General features: G+C 30.6%; 1 long non-coding RNA gene across 1 annotated transcript in view; it reads right to left on the bottom strand.

Moving 5' to 3' along the window:
• Window positions 1-22,625, bottom strand: part of LOC142329368 (uncharacterized) — a 533,988-nt gene that overhangs the window by 129,228 nt on the left and 382,135 nt on the right. Inside the window, exon 6 of the long non-coding RNA XR_012757481.1 lies at window positions 6,284-6,367. This is a non-coding gene — a long non-coding RNA (uncharacterized LOC142329368). The remainder of the gene's footprint in view (window positions 1-6,283; window positions 6,368-22,625) is intronic.

The following is a 22,625-nucleotide window of genomic DNA, read 5'->3' as shown; positions in this document are numbered from 1 at the left end:
TATAACTCTGGAATGCTAAGTCGTACAAGAAAATTGTTTCAATAAAAGTTGTCTGTTTTTTTGAGATTAACAACTTTTCAAAATGCAATACAGACGAAAAACAATTTTTTCTGGTGAAAAAAACCGAAAAACACGTTTTTTTTACAATTTCAGCGCCACCTAGTATTTCAATTTCAAATTATACGGCATAACTTAAAAAACCTTAATTGTAGAGGAGAAAGTCCTCTACCTTTTTTTTTTTTGTAAAACTTCTCTCTAAAATGCATAGATTCCGAGAAAAACGCATTTCAAAAACGTTTAAGTTTGTCAAAAATCTATGGAAGGGCGGATGTTAAAAATCTGGAGTTAAGCTGTCCTCATCACCCCTAACGCATGGACAAAAGATCAATCGGTAGCTACGGATTTTCAAATACAGCTATTTTGATGACAAATTGCCTGTACTATATAAATCAAAACATAAGGACTTGGCTTGATACATCATCCATCGCAGGACTAGCACATACTCTTATTTGTAAAATAAGGTTATTTTTTATTTCCCGGTTGAAACTTAAACTAACATTTACTTTTAAAAAAAATTCCCTTTTCTGTAAGACGAGATATGAGCTGATAGTTGAAGATGTATAAACTTATATATTATTTATAAATAATTCAGATTAAAAAGAAAATTAATTAATCAAAATATTACAGCAAAATTAATCTGTACTTCAAAAGATACGCAAACAAAAAATGTAGAAGGAAAATAAATTTAAACGATAAGTAACTAAACAACGTAATAAATTTTTAGCAGTAGCCACAGAATTTTTAAAACGAAAAAAAAATGGCATGATTTATAATACACCGACCTACGAATAATTTTATATAACTGGAAAGATATAACTATAAAACGTCGACGATATTTTAATCTAACAACTAGTTATTTAATTATTAGTAAGTAGTTTATTAACTAGTATTATAATTAAAGCTGCATCAACAGGGAATAAAATACTCACGGAGAAAGAGGGGAAAGAGGATAGTTAAATCTGATGCGCTGAATTACAGGTGGAGTAATACCGTAGTACGAGAGAAATATTTCAGCCGGCAGAAAATAGACTACTATTGTTGCAATATGCATAAAATAATCAACTACACTATCATTAATCGGACATTAAGTAAAATAGTAACAGGAAGAATATGCAGAAAAGATATTGCACCAGTGCGTGTATGCACTCCGGTTAATATTGCACGCAAAACGACTAAACGAAACCGATATATGCAACCGGCATCATCGTCTGCATCACTTTAAAATAGAATAAAGCATAACAGACAGCCGGACAAAACTAGAATGCGCCCTGCATATTCATGTATTAACTCGATAGGGTATATAAGAAACTAAACCCTGTTAATCTTGCCATCTACTTTTCGTGTAATTCATAATATAAAACTGCCGGCGTCTGTGTAACTAATAGCGGCGTCTATCCTGTATTTAATAAATACATACATACATACACATTACATGCTTCGTCGCTATACTTTCAGTTTAACCGACAGAATTAACTTTAAACCTGTCAAAATTTTGTACGGCGTTAACGGAAAAGGAACATATCTCTTTATTCAGTATTATAGAATAACGGTAACGTATTCCATTGTAATAAAGATCAAGATAAGGAACCTCTTTCTGAATTATCATTACCTCGGTCACGTAAGTAAATCCGTGTAACAATAAACACGGTCAGTCTATTCATGTAGAAACATAACAACCCCTCAGCCCTTATAAAACTAAAGGAAGCGAGCTAGATATGATAAAATTCGTAAATTACAATTAAAACATTGCTCTTTCTTTATAATAGTCGATATAATATAACTATAGATAATTGTTACTTCGGATTAAAGTAAATAATCATAAGAGATTTTTTTAATACATAAAAATCTGATGTGGACACCACACGATATCCTAGTACGTCTATTATTTTATATATACACATTTTTTTTTAAATGAGTACACAAAATTTTAATTCCTTAATCTCTCATTTTTTTAATCATTATTGAATTATTTATCGTAAAATCTTTTTTTACAATCAGAGGTTAATAATAAATCAATAAATATAAATTAAAAAAAAAGGAGATTCGAACCGATGTGCCTTCCCCTTGTAAGATCCAAATTTATCATTAATTATAATTTTATCTGGCTATAACTCTGGAACTGATGGAAATAAGTATCGCTTATGGTACATCGTAGAAAAGCTCTCAATGAGGGCTTATTACTGGAGTTAAGAAAAAGTCCAAAATCTAATTTTTTTTTTAGAAACGTTTGGTTCAGTCGATTGCAATCAAAAGTGGAGGTGCACAACTAGATGTTACAACGGTCCTAAATCCAAAATTTCAACATCCTATCGTTTTTTAATTACGCGACATACATACGTACGTACAGACGTCACGCCGAAACTAGTGAAAATGGATTCAGGGTTAGTCCAAATCCAAATGGATACTTCCGTTGAAATCTGAAAACCGAAATTTTTCGGGATCACAATACTTCCTTTACTTCGTATAAGGAAGTTAAACAACGCAAGTAATATTGATACTGCAGTAATTTCAATCGAACTTTTCTTTCTTTTTCCTGTTTAGCTTCCGGTAATTACCGTTCAGATAATACTACAGAGGATGACATGTACGAGTGTAAATGAAGTGCAATCTTGTACGGTCTCAGTTCGACCATTCCCGAGATGTGTGGTTAATTGAAACCCAACAACCAAAGAACACCGGTATCCACGATCTAGTATTCAAATCCGTGAAAAAAATTTCTATCTAACTAAAAGTAAAACTGTTAACCGATATTTTTTTCGGTAATTAAAAAAATAAATAAATAAAAATTTAAATACATAAACTAGGGTCTTATTTCGAAAGCGCACATATTATCTTAATTATATTATTTTAATAAAAATTGTTTCAAAAATGACACGGTGAATTGAATTTTTTTTTTTATGACCCAGATCAACACGAAATGCCAACTTGCGACAAAAAATCTACGGGACATTAATATTATAAAATTGTCGGAAAAAAAATCTGTTGAAGAATGTGATGATGCGCAAGTTGGGAGCGTCATATCTCAATAAAAGTTTCCTAACGGTACTTTTTTCTAACATTTTCATTGCCTTTTTAATGCTAAAATAATTCGCAATTATTTTTTCTTCAGAAATCCACCCTTTCCCTCAATATCTCAAACATACGAATTTCAATCGATGCTCGTATTTTTTTACAAATTCTCTATAAAGATTTAATGATTAATTATCTGTTAAAATCTGATTTAGAAATGCTTAATTATAATTTTGACTAGTTTTCGAAAAAAGAAAACGAGGAAGGTACTAAATCCAGTTACATTCCTTATATCCAAATAATTAACTAAATTGTTATGCAATTGTAACGGGGCCACAAAATAATGAAAATAAACAGAACTAATGAAGGTAACAATTCTTATAAAAATTTATGTATAATAAAATATGAAATCAAATACAAATATACTAAAAATAAATAAAAAAAATTGTAAAAAGACGTAATATGAAAATGATGGCGAAATAGTATAGAGGATAAATATCCGGAATAATGTTATATTAGAGGGCGTTTAACCCTCTTCTACTAAGAGGAAGGGTGTTTTTTTTTTGTTCGAGATAAACAAAAATCTACTCGATTAACAGCAACCAAAGTTTTACCCATATTTCTTGGCATAACTGAGAAGGTTTTTAGATATATTTTATCTCGAAAAAATATACATGTAGTGGAGATTTGCAGAGTGAAGCACAAACTTTAACAAATTGAAATAATGAACTGTGAACATCGTTTGAACTGAATTATTCGAATGAATAATTTTACGTAATAAAAGAATTAAATTTACATTAAATAAAGTAATCTATACTATTATACAAAGAAGAAGGTTTTTCTTTGTTGGGGATAAACAAGAAAAACAAACCAACATACTTGGCGTTTATAGACCTAGAAAAGGCATTCGATAACGTAGACTGGAATAAAATGTTCAGCATTTTAAAAAAATTAGAGTTCAAATACAGTGATAGAAGAACAATTGCTAAAATGTACAGGAACCAAACAGCAACAGTAACAATTGAAGAACATAAGAAAGAAGCCGTAATAAGAAAGGGAGTCCGACAACGATGTTCCCTATCTCCGTTATTTTTTAATCTTTACATGGAACTAGCAGTTAATGATGTTAAAGAACAATTTAGATTCGGAGTAACAGTACAAGGGGAAAAGATAAAGATGCTACGATTTGCTGATGATATAGTAATTCTAGCCGAGAGTAAAAAGGATTTAGAAGAAACAATGAACGGCATAGATGAAGTCCTACGCAAGAACTATCGCATGAAAATAAACAAGAACAAAACAAAAGTAATGAAATGTAGTAGAAATAACAAAGATGGACCACCGAATGTGAAAATAGGAGGAGAAAAGATTATGGAGGTAGAAGAATTTTGTTATTTGGGAGGTAGAATTACTAAAGATGGACGAAGCAGGAGCGATATAAAATGCCGAATAGCACAAGCTAAACGAGCCTTCAGTAAGAAATATAATTTGTTTACATCAAAAATTAATTTAAATGTCAGGAAAAGATTTTTGAAAGTGTATGTTTGGAGTGTCGCTTTATATGGAAGTGAAACTTGGACAATCGGAGTATCTGAGAAGAAAAGATTAGAAGCTTTTGAAATGCGGTGCTATAGGAGAATGTTAAAAATCAGATGGGTGGATAAAGTGACAAATGAAGAGGTATTGCGGCAAATAGATGAAGAAAGAAGCATTTGGAAAAATATAGTTAAAAGAAGAGACAGACTTATAGGCCACATACTAAGGCATCCTGGAATAGTCGCTTTAATATTGGAAGGACAGGTAGAAGGAAAAAATTGTGTAGGCAGGCCACGTTTGGAATATGTAAAACAAATTTTTAGGGATGTAGGATGTAGAGGGTATACTGAAATGAAACGACTAGCAATAGATAGGGAATCTTGGAGAGCTGCAGCAAACCAGTCAAATGACTGAAGACAAAAAAAAAATATATATATATATAGTAGTTGGAGATTTGCCAGTCGAATCAGAAACTTTAATGACTTTTGAACTGTGAGTGTCTATCACTGTATGAGCTGTGTTTGACTGAATGATGTGAATATCTAAAAACCAATTTCTTGATTTTTTGAGATTCGTAGTTTCAAAAGTAAAAATGGATTTTTAATGTTTTTATCTTGAAAGGGGATGAAGATAGGTAAACCAATCTGTTCTATAGTAAAAGAGATATTCAAAAGATCTGGACTTGCAAATACTCTTCAGACGATTATCTAAAAACCTCTTTCGGGTTTTTTTTAATTCCGATTTTTTACGGGGAGCGAAGTTACACGGCACTGTGGCTCAACCAACACAATTACTGCCACTGAACTGGATGTGTGGCTGGCTGCACCTGCCTCCGATTACTTGATTAAAAAACATAAAATAAAAAAATTGACCGCTACGGGAAACGCAAATAACCATTCAGGACAGGCGAAGCTGAGACGGGGAGTTGGTAATACTACAAAAGCAAACTAATGAAATCGGTTTTTCGACTGATATAGTTAAACAGTTTGTGTGCTTTGGCTACATTATCGCCCAAAATACCGTCGATACCGTCAAAATTTGCCGATGCCCAAAACCGCTTCCCTAATTTGCTATATAAAGTATACAGTTGAAAAGAATATAACCGTTGGTATATTACATCTACAACCTGTTTTGTCCTAGGCACAACCGACAAAGGTTAACTTCACGGTGATTGTCTCCCGCATACTATTTCCACGGTAATTCAGTATATTTTGTTTAAAAGGTAAATTGCTGACCATATTTTTGAGACCAATGGAAAATCGTACTCTGACCTCTAGACGCATTGCGAGCGGGACGGATCTCCACTTCGTGTTGAATTCCTGAAATATAGCTTTGGAAGAGGTAGTTTTGTTTCGCGGACTCTCACAGTAAACATCCTCCTTTTCTCATGCTTAATCAGTTCTCGCCGGTAGTCTAGACTGTGGCAGTATTTACTTGATATTATTAGTCTTACCTCGGGAAGGAGGGAGCTCTACCTATGAATTTACTAGAAGTAAATATCTTTTTTTTTCTAATGGTACTATACTTAAATCTAGAATTGAGCTGTTTATAGAGTACAATGCCGGATTTTTTTCCTCGAAATTCATAAATAGGAATATGTAATACAATAATATCAAGAGAAAAACTAAGTAAAGAGCATAATTTAAAAGATTAATAAAATAATAAACTATATATTTACCTGAAAAAAAAAAGTTGTAGATATAATTTACAAAACGAAGTAGAAGAAAATTCTTGATCCAAGTGAATCTCACCAATTATATATCTGTAACCAAAACGAAAAAAATTCAAAAAACGGGTCGTAAATTTTAACCTGTGATTTTGATCGCTTTCAAAAGGACACACACATCTAAAACTTACAATTTAATAGTTGATTTTACCTCAGCGCTGATAATCCTAGAAGTAGTACGTATAACTGAACATCAAATTAGTAAAACAGATATTTAAATTGTGATAAAATTAACCTTTAAATTCATCTGGACCACGACTTTGTAAAAAAAGAAAATCCGGTCATCTGAATAACTACCGCTGGAAACATACGCTTAAAGATGATGCTAACCGTTAATCCAACCGATGAATGATCAAATTTCAATGTATTTTACAGAAAAAACAATATGAACACGTAAATTTGACGCGTATTAAATTAATATTATAAATGAGATTTGTGAATTTATATGAAATTATTTATTTATACAGAAACAACAGGCTTACGCTCCCCTACAATTACTGACGGATTATATATGAATTTTGTAGCAAGCGATAAGATAAATGCCATGCCTGATCGGGACTTGAACCCGGGACCACAGGATGAAAGGCCGAGACGCTGCTACCGCTCCGCCAAGATCGGAGAATATTTAAAGTATAGTCAATAGTAACTTTTAATATGAAGAAAGAATTGCAATAAAAGATTATAGAAATAAATGCAAAAATATAAAACGTTCAAAAACCGTTAATTAACATTTAGAAATCTAAAACGTGTACATTTCGCCTAACAGATAACATCGATAGATATAAGGGAGTTAGAAAAGGTAAACAATAAAAAAACTCATGAAAGGCAACAAGAGAAGTATTTGCATTTGTATTTGTATTTATAAAATAAAACCATCTGTCGATTACATTGTTATTTAGTAGTACTGTGTAAGTCAGACCATGCTGAAGCGAAAGTCAACGTAAAAAATAGCCTAAACCTTATTATCAATCTACCCAGTAACAGTGAAACAGTGACCGCTACCTCCTGATTCTCGCCGGTTATATATGGTTGGATAAAATAATAAATTATCAAAAGAAAGGTTTTACTTAATCACCGGTTAAATAAAATGTAAACACTTCATAAAAATAAATTCACACAATGATTTTTAGTAAATTAAAAATTTTATAATGTTATTTAGCGTATCGTTATTCAACAATCAATTTTCTTTATCGCTGTTAATAAATTATGTTTTCCGACTATATATTTCCTTTACGAGGACATTTTGAAATATTTCTTCATTTTGAATAAAGTTATTTCATTATCAGTTTCTAGGAAATTTTGGTCTTCCATAATTTTGTGAGCCAAATTCTTTTTTACTGTACAGTACATTTTTCCAAAGAGTTTCGTAGACGTTACCAAATAACTTATGATTATATTTAGGATATCTTTTACCTAGCTGTGCAAGAAAATAAATTTGTTAATTATTACCAAATTTTTAGTTCAATTGTTTTCTGATATGCTGTCAATGGGCAACAGTTGGTTTATACTTTTATTTTATAAACAAAGATCTGAATACTTGTTTTTACTGATTTTTAGACTAAAAGTACGGTATTAATTTCGAAAGTACAAGAGGAGTGAGAGATGAAAATGTATTCTCTTTAAGTTTAAAGGAATGAGGAGTACGAAAATACCATTCACTTAAATTAGGATTCCTTTTCACATTCACGTTTACTTTTACATATATGTAAAAAATTTTGTAGTTCAATAAAGTCTCCAAAATTACTTGATCAATTTTCATGAAATTTAGATACGCTGTAGTAGTGTATCTGAACGTGTACATGTGAAAATTTGCTGAACATTAGTACACTCGTTCTTGAGTTACGCTCGATTTAAGGCCGACAAAATTTCAGCGGGGCAAGTTAGAAGCGTAGTTCGTTACGTTGCTGCAAGTTGGAATTGACGTTTCTTTATCTGAAGTATCTAATGCTAACCTACCGGGTTGTCTATTGGTGAACTCGTCATCGCAAATCAGCTGATTTCAAAGTCGAGAGTTCTAAGGTTCAAACCCTAGTAATAGCAGTTATTTTTATACGGATTTGGATAATACTAGATCGTGAATGCCGGTGTTCTTTGGTAGTTGAGTTTTTCAATTAACCACACTTCTCAGGAACGGTCGACCTGAGACTGTACAAGACTACACTTCATTTACATTCATACATATCATCCATCCTCTGAAGTAATACCTTACGGTGGTTCCGAAGGCTAAACAGAAAAAGTAAGGAATCTATTGTTAGCCAAATTACATCATATTAAAAAAATATTAAAACCAAATTAAATTAACGAGAAGTCGGTCTTCTTGTGTTTTTATTAAGTACTACCAGAACCGGCAATTCTTCGCTATTGCTAAATTTGAGTGTATATATATATATATATATATATATATATATATATATATATATATATATATATATGAAATGGAAAGGGAAAGGGGAAAGAGAAATGGAGGATGGAAAGGGAGTATGGTAAAATTAAAAGGGGCAATAGTAAAAGGAAAAAGGTTAAATTTTGTCTATATATATATATATAAATATATAGATTAGATGAACACAATTGAAAGTTTGATACAACATTAACAAAATTAACATTACGGAACTTCACAAAATTTAACCTTTCCCCTTTTAATTTTACCATACTCCATTTCTCCTTCCCCTTTACATTTAATTTTCCCCATTTCCCCTTCTTCCCATATTTCCCTTTTCCGATTTTTCCCTTTCTTGCTTTTCCCCGCGCGTAAAACGGTCCAGTAGTTTTTTAGACAATAGTGGACACCCATATCGGAAACACTGAAATGGAATCGTAAAATATTTAGTATAGCATGTTTTGCTTTTACGTCCACCAGATAGCGCTGTTTTTTTGTTTTTTTTTTTTAAAGTCTGTTTTTACCTGTCACAGGTGTGACATTTTAGGTATATAAATAGTAGGTGTATAAAAACACGCACGTATTCGAATGCAACGTTGTCAAAATTTCAAAAAAATCGTTGAAGAACTTTCGGAGATTTAAGATTTTGAACAAACGAACATTTACATTTTTATTTATATAGATTGATAATCTATTTTCGATCATTTTTGTTTGCAATTTTTCTTTTATACTCGTTTTTCTTATTTAATATTTATCTTTTTATACGTTACCTTCTCTAATCCCTTTTTAACTAATAATGATAACCGTTAAACAATCATAATAAGCATTTAGTTTTAATTTTTATTTATTTGTAAAGAGATTTTGATGTTTTCTATATCTGAAACATTTCTTTAAAAAAATAATTTTATTTATTACCTTTTTATTTGATTTTATTTCAATAATTAAACTGTATCATTGACGGATGGGAGAAACGGTATCACATTTTTATCCGTACAATATAAATGCACATATTACGCAATTTTTGGGTTCGTAAAAAAAACCAAATACGTATTCAAAGATCAAATTATATCACATAATACATACGTACATAATTCCTAATCGCTTATAATCTAACCAATTTCAATCTCATAAATAATAAATTGATATAAACACAGATACATATAAAATTTGTATTAATAAAAAAATACTAAAATTTAATAATAAAAATACTAATACGTACATTCCACTTAAACTTTTTAACATATACAAATAGATAGACAGTCAGTCGGCATTGAGAATACACCGAAACGTTCTATTCCACCGAGTTTCACTGAAAATGATACGTTGTATTAAATTAATTCTCTACAATTATACGGCTAAGAGAAAAAAAAAACATTAGATCTGTTACGTTGATAATTTTTAAAAAAGGTCTTATATTCATATTACGGGTATTAATTATTTTCATCTACAAATGTTATTTATTTCTATAATACTATTTCTTAGTAGTACTATTATACTATAACTTTTCAGTTTTTTATAGATAATATAAAAGTAATAAGAAAAAAAACCGTGGTGGATAAGCCATATTTAAATTAAAAAGGAACTCATTATATTTTTTATTACAAAAGAAAAAAGTACTAATTAACGTATCTTTAAAAATAAATTATTCTTTTCGAATATTTGATCGTTTAAAATCAGAAACCGTTAGGCTAATATGAATGATTCTTTTTTAATACCTACTGCATTTATTTCAATTTAAAGAAGATTTAACAGGTAAATTTATATGTAAAATTATTATAAGTACACTTAAACCCAGTAAAGTGTCGTATGTTTCAGCATCATTCTCTTTGAATATTATTTTAATTCGCTAAACAAATCGCGTTCGGTACAACGAAATATTTCTCGAATAATTTACAAAATATTATTAATTTCTTTCCGTATTTCAAAAAAAAAAAAAAAAAAAAAAAAATTTATGACTATAAAAGATCTTTAACTAAAATGTCTACACAAACAATATAATTACCCGAGCAAAGAAAAAAGCTGAAAACAAAGTTGTAAGACTTTTTCGTCACGCAGTTAAAGTCGCGTTCCGGGAAAGTCCTGCAACTGTGGGTTATTCTGATGCACGGCTTACACACAAAACTTAATTTAAAATATTTATCTTTTTATTTAAATATATTTCTTTTTTTATTTAATTCAATGATTCTAACTAAAGCGCGCGCGTATACCGTATTTAACTCTCGCGGGTGTGGCGGTATTTACGGCGACGGTCGGCACTAACTAAACTAATGTAATTTCACAACTTACATTGAACAAATTTCATTTCTAAGGACGACAGACTGGTGAAGCCGCGATGCTTAACGCACCAGGTACCGAGTCGACCGAGTTCGAGATCCAACCAGAATCACTTACTTTTTTATACTTAGTATTATTATTTACTTCTACCGCTAACCTGTGACGTCACAACATAGCAGACAACTACAACAACATTTTTTGGGGTAGGGTGAGATTTTGCAAATTTTTTTTTTTTGCAAATATTGATATTTCTTAATTGTTAACAAATGCGCCTAACAAAAATATGACCTAAATTACGTGAAATCTCGAAAAAACTGAGTGTGTCCTTGCTCTACAGCCTCACCACTTGACCTTTTCAGTTGAAAATTTCACTGCATCAACGCCCCATATATAAGTATAATCTGACCAAATATGGTAAAAATCGGTCCGGTAATTCTGAAGATATAAGGTGATTTAGAGACCAACACCGAACACACACAAATACATACGAACATTAATATCCGAAAAATTTCTATCTGGTTTTTTGGGTTCCTTAGTTGTCAAAACGTAAACATCCGGTGAAAACCGGTATGTCCAAATAGGATCGATTACAATACTTTTCTATACTTATAGCTCTGTTATAGCGCTATCTAGACTAAAAGTAAAAAAAAATTGTCAATTCTTGCCTTGTTTTTCCTAACCATTTAAAATGGAATTTAGTAATATTTTTGAATGGCTATGCCTTTTCGTGAGCGACTTATGATACGTCTACAACCGTTAAGTTATGCTTCAAATACATGTACCTCATTTATAACAATCGTAAAAATACGAGTATGATATTTTGGTTTGTCTAGACTACATTTAAAGATTCACACACACACAGAGAGAGAGAGAGAGATATTACAATATTTCATAGATCAAAAGTATCGAAACAGTGTGCTTCGGAGGACGTATAACTTTAATTCATGTTTGTCGTACAATTCTCCAGGTAATATGTATGCAAAAATCTAGTAATGGAGAATCAAACAAAATGTAATTTTATTCCTTACACTATCAATTTATATGTTTCAATCCCGCATCTTATTATAGACGGAAAAATCTACCTTTAACCAACCCATACGGCTTACAATTGCAAGGAAAATAAGTTTCTCGGATGAAAAACTATCACCAATACAGTCAATAAGACTAGATTTGGTCGACATGTAACTGGAATTGTACCCACGGTAAGCTTCTCCTCCTCTAGGAATGATAAATAGATATTCGTAAAAAAATTATAAAAAAAATTTATCTGAAGATAAAATATAAATATTAAAATAAATATATAATTTAAAAAAAATTGATTCAGATGCCACTACGAAAGTCTGTTGCATCATTTATTTAATCTATCTTCTCAATATCTCTTGATGTAAGCCCAACAAAAGAAGGGTAAAAAAATCCTATAAGAAAAAGCTAAAAATTTAATAAAAATAATTTGAAATCTGTTTAGAAAAAAGTTCGCCGTATGTGGTTCGAAGTTCTAGTTCTAAACATAAAGAAAGTTACTTTAATAAATCTTTTTGGAAGAGAAAATGCATTTTAACTATAAAAATGATCAAAAATTACTTTTCATCAATATCATTATCTATTAATATTTTAATCAGATTTAAGATTATTTTATCCAAAAAATAACATCCATTATCTTTTCTTATGTTATAAATGGAAAATGAAACAGATGATTGGAGCAATTAGTCGAATTAAAGAAACTACTATTGAAAAAATGGATTCCGAGCAAGAAATACTACTGTGCGCACCTAAACGTAATTATATTGAATCCTTGCTGCTGTGTGATTAGGTTAAATCAACGAATGGTGCAGTATGCGTCTGTCATCATTACATAAAATTTTTATCATGTCACGAAACATGTCAGTCGAAAGTATGCGTATCTAAAAGAGAAAGAAATTATAAGTTTTCCACAATAATTTATTTCTAACAAGTCGCCTTTGTTTAACTGCTACGGATTAATTTTTTCAGTTTGATTTAGAGGTTAGAGTTCAATCAAAAGTACTTTTTTTACATATCAGGCCAGTAAATCGTTATTGTGTATTACGAAGCAATATACTCTAAAAAAAAGATTAAATATTTCTACGAATGTTAAATACAATAATTGTTTAAAAATACTACAAATTTTTTTTCAATAGCAAAACTCGGTTCGGTCTAGTTGAATCAAACGAAAAACACATGTTTTTCTTCTTTTTTTAAAATATTTCTCTAGCTTCTTCATAATTGTTCAAGATGATTTTATGAGAGATAAATAAATGAGATGACATCTAGACAAATTATCAAATTTATATGCAATGAAATCCACGATAATAATAGAACATTATTAGAAAAATAACGTTAATAATACAATCTATGTTATTATTAATTAGTAAATCTATACGTATACTAGCGGACCCACAGACGTTGTCCTGGCGTAGCATTGTTCTGTAATAAATGCACAACACGTAAATATAAGTACTGTAACTTATTTAAGTTAAAATTAGCAGGAATGTAGACGAAATTTCATTAATATGACTATTATCAATTTGTGATTGTTGTATTATTGTAATGGGTTTATTGATTAATTATGTGTAGTATGGTTAATATTTACTTTCACTAAATATTGAGATATCTGACGAAAATTGCACCGTCGTAAAATTAATAATTAGTATAATTAATAAATTTTGGTACTTACGTATTAACGCCACCGCAGCTACAGCTTTATTTAAAAACAAAGTAGTCAATCGGATTTCGGTGGAAAATGGGCCGATATAGAGTTTAACATAGATTCAAAACAGTCTCTTTATTAATTTTAATAATGGTTATTTATATTTATTTATTTTATAAATATAATTTAACCAAACTTAACCTACGCTCGCTAACCTTGACTAATTAACAGGAGTGTTTTGATTATTTAAATAATAAATAATTAGTGAATTTATTAAATAAATACTCAAAAAATTACGGTATTAATTAGTCAAGGTTAGCAAGCGTAGGTTCGGTTTGGTTAAATTATATTTATAAAATAAATAAATATATAATAACCATTTATTAAAATTAATAAAGAGACTGTTCATTTTCCACCGAAATCCGATTGACTACTTTGTTTTTAAATAAATCTGTAGCTGCGGTGGCACTATTTAAGTGCCTAAATTTTCATCCACGTTACTTCTAATTTTCACTTAGATCATTTTAAAAAAGTACCTCATGCATCCTTTTTAAATTTAATAATTTTGAAGTTTCATAACCATGTGATAGCTTAATTAATCAATTAATAAAAAATTAAAGCACTGTAAAAAAAAGCAACGTTGTTAAAATTTTAGTAGAAATTTTTATCATTTTTCTCATTCTTTATTTTAACATCTATTTTACCAAATTTTAGATAATTGTAAATTAAAATAATTTTAAAATTTTTTTTATAAAATTAATTAGCTACAAAAATTATAACTTCAATTTTTAAAATATACTTTAAACTATAATTATTATACGTAAATTATATTTTAATTTTACAAATGTTATAATTTATTTTACAAACTGACATTTTTATTTTCAAAGAGCCGTTCAATACGTCATAAGTTGCATAGAATCAAATGAGAACTGACAATTTAAATTTGTAGGTTAAGTTGATTGTTATTGAATGCAGGTGTATACATCATTAAAATTCATGAAAAATCATTACAATTAATACTCAACATTAAGAAACTTACAAAACATTACGGAACTTCATAAAATTTAACCTTTCACTTTATAAAAGTCAGAATGTAAATAAATCCAATTGTCAGAACAGCACTCACTACCTATCGGATTTCATTCAAACTACTCTCTAAACACAGTAGACTGTTAAAAATACGAATTTTAATGTAATAACAACATTAAGCTACGACGCAAGTAACTGATATGCGAAAAAGGAACAAAATAAAAAAAATTTCCTAGAATCCGATCGCACCACCAACTACCGGTTCTGACTGATATGCCAAAAATTAAAAAACGCGATCGCAGCCATGCCTACCGGATTTAATTGTGAACCTTAACCAACGTAAGATCAACAACAACACATAAATAAATAAATTAATAAAAAAAACATTTTCTATCGTATCAAATTGTGAATCTAAACCATTCTCGAATCAACTTAATCACACACACACAAAATTTTATCAAAATCAGTCCTGCCGTTTAGGAGGAGTTCAGTGACATACACACGCACAGAAGAAATATATATATATATATAAAGATAAAACAACATGTCGTGAGCTATTAAAAATAAACGCCCAGCAAAAACTACTAAAGATAAATTGATGAAAATTTGTATTCAAGTTCTTCTTACGATGTAATTTTACACTAAGAAAAGATCTTTTGAAATACAGAGTTTAAAGGGATAAAAAATGTTATACAATAAAATAAACTATTTTTTTAATTTCTCGGTTACAAATGAAGATATAAACTTGATTTTAAGTGAGTGTAATCTTCGTGTGAATATCTAAAAACAATCTCTAGACTATTACAACTGGATCTTAAAATGAGTGGGAGTGAAGAAAGGTAAAAAAATTTCGTACAATGACTGAAAATTTTCCCCATTTCCGACTAGAAGAAACGAGATATTCACTCGATTTGGGCTTCTTCTTTTCAGATAAATATACAAAAACCATTTTCAGGTTTTTTGAATTTTAATATTTTAAGGGGTTAAAAAAAATAAATCTTTTTTTACATATTTACCGTGTTATGCTACCGCTATTGTACCAATCATTACTAAATTCGGTTAGTGTGATGGTAATTTATGTTTTTAATTTTGATTATGTATTTCGCGAGCGAAGCCGCGACGCAAAATCTAAATATCAATTAATGGGTCCTGTACTGACCAAGTGATGCTCAGAAGAAATTACAACACACTGACCGTTTTTATAAATCGAATAGGCTTTAATTTTTATTTATAGTTATTAATCTCACAAGCGTGACTTTAATGAGTATCATGGCTAGACGGGAAACTGTTTAGCCGGCTAAACATCCCCTAATCGCGACAGAAAATGCATGTAACCATATACCGTGGACGAAGCCGCGACGGGGATAATAATTTATTATAAATTAAATGATCGTAATTTCATAATAATATCGTTAGAAAATCCAAAAATTCTATATTAATATAAAAAACGATACTGTATGATAATAGGCTACCTGTTACCGATTAAGCAGCATCATGACTAACTTTATAACCAGTAATACCAGAAGAAAAAAAAATTGTACAAACACTGGATTAATGTAACAGTAAATAACATTTCGGCTGAATTTTTTATTCCCGATTGTTTATATTTTATCGTTAAGAAAATGAATAAAATATTGAAGATTTTAGCTTACATGTTTACATGTACGTCAGTAATAAATATTTTGTTTACATATGTTACAGTCTGAAAGATATCAACAAGCTCTATACAGTAATAAAATGACGATTAAATTCCCTATATTATGGTCAAACGGCGTTACGATTAAACTGGAACGAATTACTGTACTGTGATTTTAATAACTTGAGTAGTGCAAACGACTATACGATTAACTCGTTCCAATAAACGTGCGAGTTAAGCGGATTGAAAAATTTCAATTCATTCGTAAACCGTATTCGTATTCCGGACTCGCTACGTAATTTTTCACCGCATAAAATATATATAAAAGCTGTCCTACTCTATCAAACCTGATTTGCAACTCAACCGTCTGCTTTAAGGTTTTAAAAGGCAGTAATAATAATAATAATAATTATTATTTACATCTCATTTTAAGGCTTACTTGCCGAGCAAGCTTTATTATTTATTCATTCAAATACCTGAAGGCGATAGAACAAGTTCAAAGGCATCTTCTTTAAATTATTAAGTGAAACATTTTAAGAAGGTAGATGTGTTTGTATAAATAATACCAAAAAGGAGTAAAAAAGTTAAACAAACAACACCTAAAAATAAATAATAATTCTAAAAACAAAAAAAATAAAATAAAACATCGTTCGACAAGAGAAAAAATATAATAAAATTACAATATAATTATTCAACCAAAATGATCTACTCAAACAATTATAATTACGATTTAAAAAAAAACAAACAAAATTACAAAAAAATTTTACTTCAAAGTAAAAATATATTTTATATATAAAACCAGTAATAAAGCATTGTTTGTATTCATTTAAAATAAAAAAAAAAAAAAATTGTGACGACTAACTTGCTACACTTTTCTAAGTGCTGTAATTCAATTACGATTAATTTACAGGAACTGTAAAGGGAAGGTGATGATATTAAAAGCTCAGCCGATACGGTTTATACGAGTAACTTATCGTGGTCATAAAATAATAAGCTGATATAGATAGACAGATGTTTAACTGAATATTGAAAGGACGTAAAAGCAAAGTACGTACGTATATCAGAGAGACTGGTTGTTACGTTTAACAAATAGATAGAGTTAGTAAGTGCAAGGGAAATGTGATTTAGGGAAGGGGAGAGAAGATGGCATCAACATAGACGTCAAAGATGAACAAAGGGAAACAGCAAATAGCTAAGTATCACTGTATATTATATTACAGAAATTTGAAAATATAATGAACTATATTCATTTACTTAGTATTATATTATACATTATAATACATAACTTAATATAAGGAGAACTTATTTTAATAACTCTACCACTCTTACTCTCCCTTTATATATATATATTTTAGTGTGTGACACAAAGAAAATATAACGCAGTATGTTGTTTCCTCAGTTTTAGCAGCTAATTCACTCCCTTATTTACAATATATATATACATGTATATATAGCAGCAGTATTGATACTACTACTACTACTACTACTACTATTGCTGCTTCTACAGAACAGTAGCTCTATCGTTGTCGGTAAAGAATTACTAATGATAAATGACTGAAAGAGAATGTAATTACTTTAGCGCGCATGCGTAATAAAGTTTCTCTCTCTATCTACATATATATATATACATACATACACATATACACATGTATTCAACGACAACTACCACTATGTACACTTTACTTTCCAATATGCATCTCAATCAAATTAAATCTATTATAAGCGAATCACAGGGAAATAATAACCTTTCATCTACTTAGCGAGAAATGGCAAATGCAATTATAACAGTATTTTCCCGGGCGGAAGTCACTCGGGGTGGCGAAGGAAGTTCAATTACGGCATTGTTGTGCCCCAAAATCATTCCGCCCCACCTAAATTAATTACAACTACACTGTTTCCGACTTGCCTCTCACTTCTTCTTCTTCTACTTCTATTTTAACCTCTACTACCACTACCACTACTACTACTACAACAACACCGAACCTTTACTTCCAACTGAAACAACCAACCAACCGCACTCTATAATCATATCACCAATAAGATCTCTTCTACCAGTCTGATTTATTTAATTTTTTGTTTGTTTTGTTTTTTCTCCGTGAAACATCATTCGTCATTGTGTTAAATTAGCAATAATGTTATTATTATTATTAGTGATGTTTTTAGTACTGTAGTTAATAAACAAGAAAATCTAAAACGAAGTAATAAAAAAAAAATCATAATAGTAATAATAAGATAGATAAAACGTTAATAACCGACAAAACACGCGAAAATTAAAAGAAAAAGTTAATTAATTTACAACATTCAATTTAACTATAGTCATCAGTTTTAATAACATTTTAACTAACATTTATAAAACTAATTACGTTAATATAAAAGTATCATTAATAATAAAAAAGATAATTATATGTGAGGGTTTGTCTCAAGGAAAGGTTCACCATAAGTAGTTCATTAATATCTGAAAAAGAAACCAGTTTATCAATTATATTAATTTGAGTTTTAATACAAAATAGTTGCTTATAAAGGTACTATTTTGTCACGAGATACAAAATAAAGTAGTCTTAAAAATGGCGCCAAAACTGTTTTTTTAAACAAGTTTCTAACTTTCCGAAACAATTTATTCAGTTCTTTCCGGCAAAACACTGGGACTTTTAACAAGTCACGATAATGACTTCTTTGATTTTCAACAATCCATTATAAAAGTTACAATGTAAATTTGACCTTTGAATGAGAATTAAATGTTGAAAAAGCTTATATTATTAATACGTTTTTTTCCCAGAAGTATTGTTTCATATCGGTGTTATATATAAATCGAGTAATATTCGTAAACTGTCATTTACAGTTTTCAAATGGATGTTATATTCAAATCACTAAGACATATTATTAAATTGGTATTGTCATAGCATCGGCCGGTACACACCAGATTCTCGAAGACCTTATTTATAACAGACCAAGTAACTTTTCTTGACAACAGAAAATAGAATTCTACGTTAATTTTACTTTCACTTACATGTTTAGTCGAGCTACCGTTTCTTTATAAACGTCTGGGATAAGGTAAGATTAAAAAAAAAAATGTTTAGAGACTAATATTTAACAGAAAAATGACAGAAAACTTACAGGAACTTTTGTAATTTTATTTTACAATTAAAATTACGTTTACTATTATTTTAAAACAGCAATAATAAAAATAGAAATTTAAGTTATAACGATAAATAAATAAATAGATGATATGAATACCATACAAGAGTACTATAGGCAAAAGAAAATGATACAAACAATTTCAAAAACCCTCGTCGTTATACATATTTTATTAGTAAGCGGCAATAACAATGGTCTGTCTGTTTCATACATGGAAGTTGTTTAAAAAAAGTGTATTCTATATATGGTTATGTTTTCTAAGTACATAACAACGAACGAAGATGAAAAGACGGGATGCAGTTATTGAATAATAAAGGAACAATGAAATCGAAACTTTGAATAATTAAATAATAATCTATCGAATAAAAAGGGAAAGGGTAAAGAGAAAGAAAGAAAGAGAGAAACTGAAAAAAAAACAACGAAACTAATAACAATAAAAGAAAAATACCGATGATAATAATGCTATACGAAAAAAACGAAAGTAATGTAGAAAAAGGGAAACGAGATGAAGAAGTAATACGAAATAATATAACACTTGAAAAGTTAACATTTGGTATTAAGGGTTAAAGCATAAGGGGTGGATTTTTTTTCAGTAAACCACAAAAAGGGGGAGTGGCCCAGGTGGCAAGGTCCTTAAACTGTTCTTATATAGCTTATAAACTCCCCGCATACAACCCGCCTACCTACCCTTTACTATTACAACCGTCATCCAAAAAGGCAGTCAGGCAGCCACCCTTACAAAGTTTGCATTCAAAAGTAGAAACACACCGAGGAAAGTATGCGGTCGGTATATACTACGCACACAGTGTACTGCTGTATAATAGTAAAAAGGGAAGAGACGATGTTTTCGAGACGGGAACGGTAGAGATGTGCGATTCACCCCAATCTCTGCTAGTTTGCGTACGAAGGGATTCGCGTTAATATACGCGCACACAAACGTAATAACGCGAGTGGAATGAAGACATTAACACTTGCCCTAATATTACGTTAGACGGCTGTTACTAATTACTATCGCTACGGTTCGAGAACAGTCCTAAAAGGTACCACCCGTTTTAAGCCTATTCAAAATTAGGTCTACCGTACAAAAGGATAATAATATAATAAAGTCGAAATCGAGATTATTCAGACGTGAAATATAACTCGATGTGTGCTTACTGTCTGTATGTTCATAAAAATCCAACAACTTGTTTACAATTTTTAAATTCACATCCACCAAAAATTCAGAATCTGATCAAAAATAAAGCTATATAACAATAATAATAATCAAATTTGATTAACGTTATGTAAGAAGAAGAGACTCGCCCTTCGAATAGCAATGAGTAGCAGTACATTTTACAAATTAGAACTGAATTTCGAATAAAAAAAATATATATATATATATATTCTGTATAAAAAGATACATTTAAATAAAATAACGTACAAAAAATTTCCATAACAACTTATTTACATTTGTATAAATCCTAAAGGTTGCAATATACTGACACAGGCGCAGGTGTGTATACCAGCCCGTTTTAACTTTCAGCAGTTGTTGGGGAAAGTGCCACAAATCTTGACGGGAGGTTGCTGCTATTACACTGGCCTTGGAAAAAATGACGGATGTTGCCGGAAAAAAAAATAGCACTGCTTGCGATTGCCTCTAGTCAACTCCCATACTTATGGAATCCTCGCGTGCCAGAAAAAACACGGTAACCCTCAGTAAAATCGTTGATGGGCTAGTGATGCAATGGAAACCGGCCCGTTGCAGTATGTGTGGAAATGAACAGCGGATCGCCTTGCGCGGGTGGGTGCATGCCAACCAGAGTCCATCCTGCCTATTTCACTGCGTAGTGCGAAAGGAATGGTCTGCAGTGCTATTAAGGAAAGCAAGAGTAGCAAATTTTAGAGATTGTGATGACAAATGGTGGGAGACCCTAAAACACGTCCTCCACTGACTTTACCTTGAGCGGTAGCAGTGGCATGTTTTAGGGCAGCCACTGGATACGGTTATTTCCAACGCCATGTAAACAAAATAGGAGTAGCGGAATCTTCACAGTGCGTTCTATGCAACGAAGAAGAAATGACAGCCGATTATATATTTGTACGTCCGGCAACTTTACCTATGGTAACTGACAAAAGCCAGGTTAATATGGTTGTATATTAGGCTGTGAGGAATAAAATGGCAGAAAAAAATCCTAAAGCCAATAAAATCTTTGACAATAGTCGACCGTCGCTCACTGTTTTTCGCTTGAGTGCATCATCGATCACCCTTTCAGTAAACTACTTCATGTCTTTACCCAAGCGTTGACCGTCTTCTTTATCTCTGAGAATCCATTCCAACAAATTTCGGTTATCTTCTTTTCTGACGCCACAGCCGGCCCACTTCCAACCTAAAACGTAGTCTTTTTTCAAAGTTGTTCAAACTCAAAATTTCACTAGGTTCTTGTTGCAAATCTTTTTTCAAATAGTCGGACATGCAGTTTTTCAGGTCGATGTATTTAATTCCAGAAGATAATTCAAAGTGCAGAATCGGTAAAGGAAGACACAAATCAGGATATGTGAAACACATGAGTATTTAGAGTATATGAGATAATGTCCAGCGTAAGAGGTCGGAAGAAAATAGACAGATGAAAAGAACAGAATCAAACCAATAAAACTACTTAAGACAAATCGAAAGCATTAATTTGTAGATTAATATTGTATAAAAATAAAGAACAAAAAAAAATATCGATCCTCCTCAGATATAGATCGATACGCCTTTCATCCTGAAAATTCGGGGGTTAAAAATCGCTTCGACTTGATAATTTCCAAATCACGTTTCTACGCACAAACTTCACGCTTTCTGTCGTGAATTAACAATTAGAACAAAAGAGTAATGAACAACGATTCATACCAAGGATGTTGCCAACTGCTTAGTTAGGAATTCCAAAATAAAAAACACCATAATACAGGACTATAAATCAATTCGGCCTATAATATAATTTCTGTTTCAACCAATTAAGATTCGTTTTCATACGAACATCAGTTTTATCCAATTCAGTTAACATTTCACGTAGCCATAAGAATAAATGATACGTATTACAAATAAATTTTGCGGGCGCGTGCACAAAACACGGAGAACGTTATGAAAAATTGAAACGAACAAAAAAGTTAACATCCTAACAATAATTTTATTTAAAAAATAAATAGTCGTAATATA

The sequence above is a fragment of the Lycorma delicatula genome, chromosome 8 (genome assembly GCF_047948215.1).
Source record: "Lycorma delicatula isolate Av1 chromosome 8, ASM4794821v1, whole genome shotgun sequence".
Lineage (NCBI taxonomy): Eukaryota > Metazoa > Arthropoda > Insecta > Hemiptera > Fulgoridae > Lycorma > Lycorma delicatula.
Note: the sequence above shows the minus strand (reverse complement) of the source record. Positions and strands in the feature narration are given on the sequence as shown.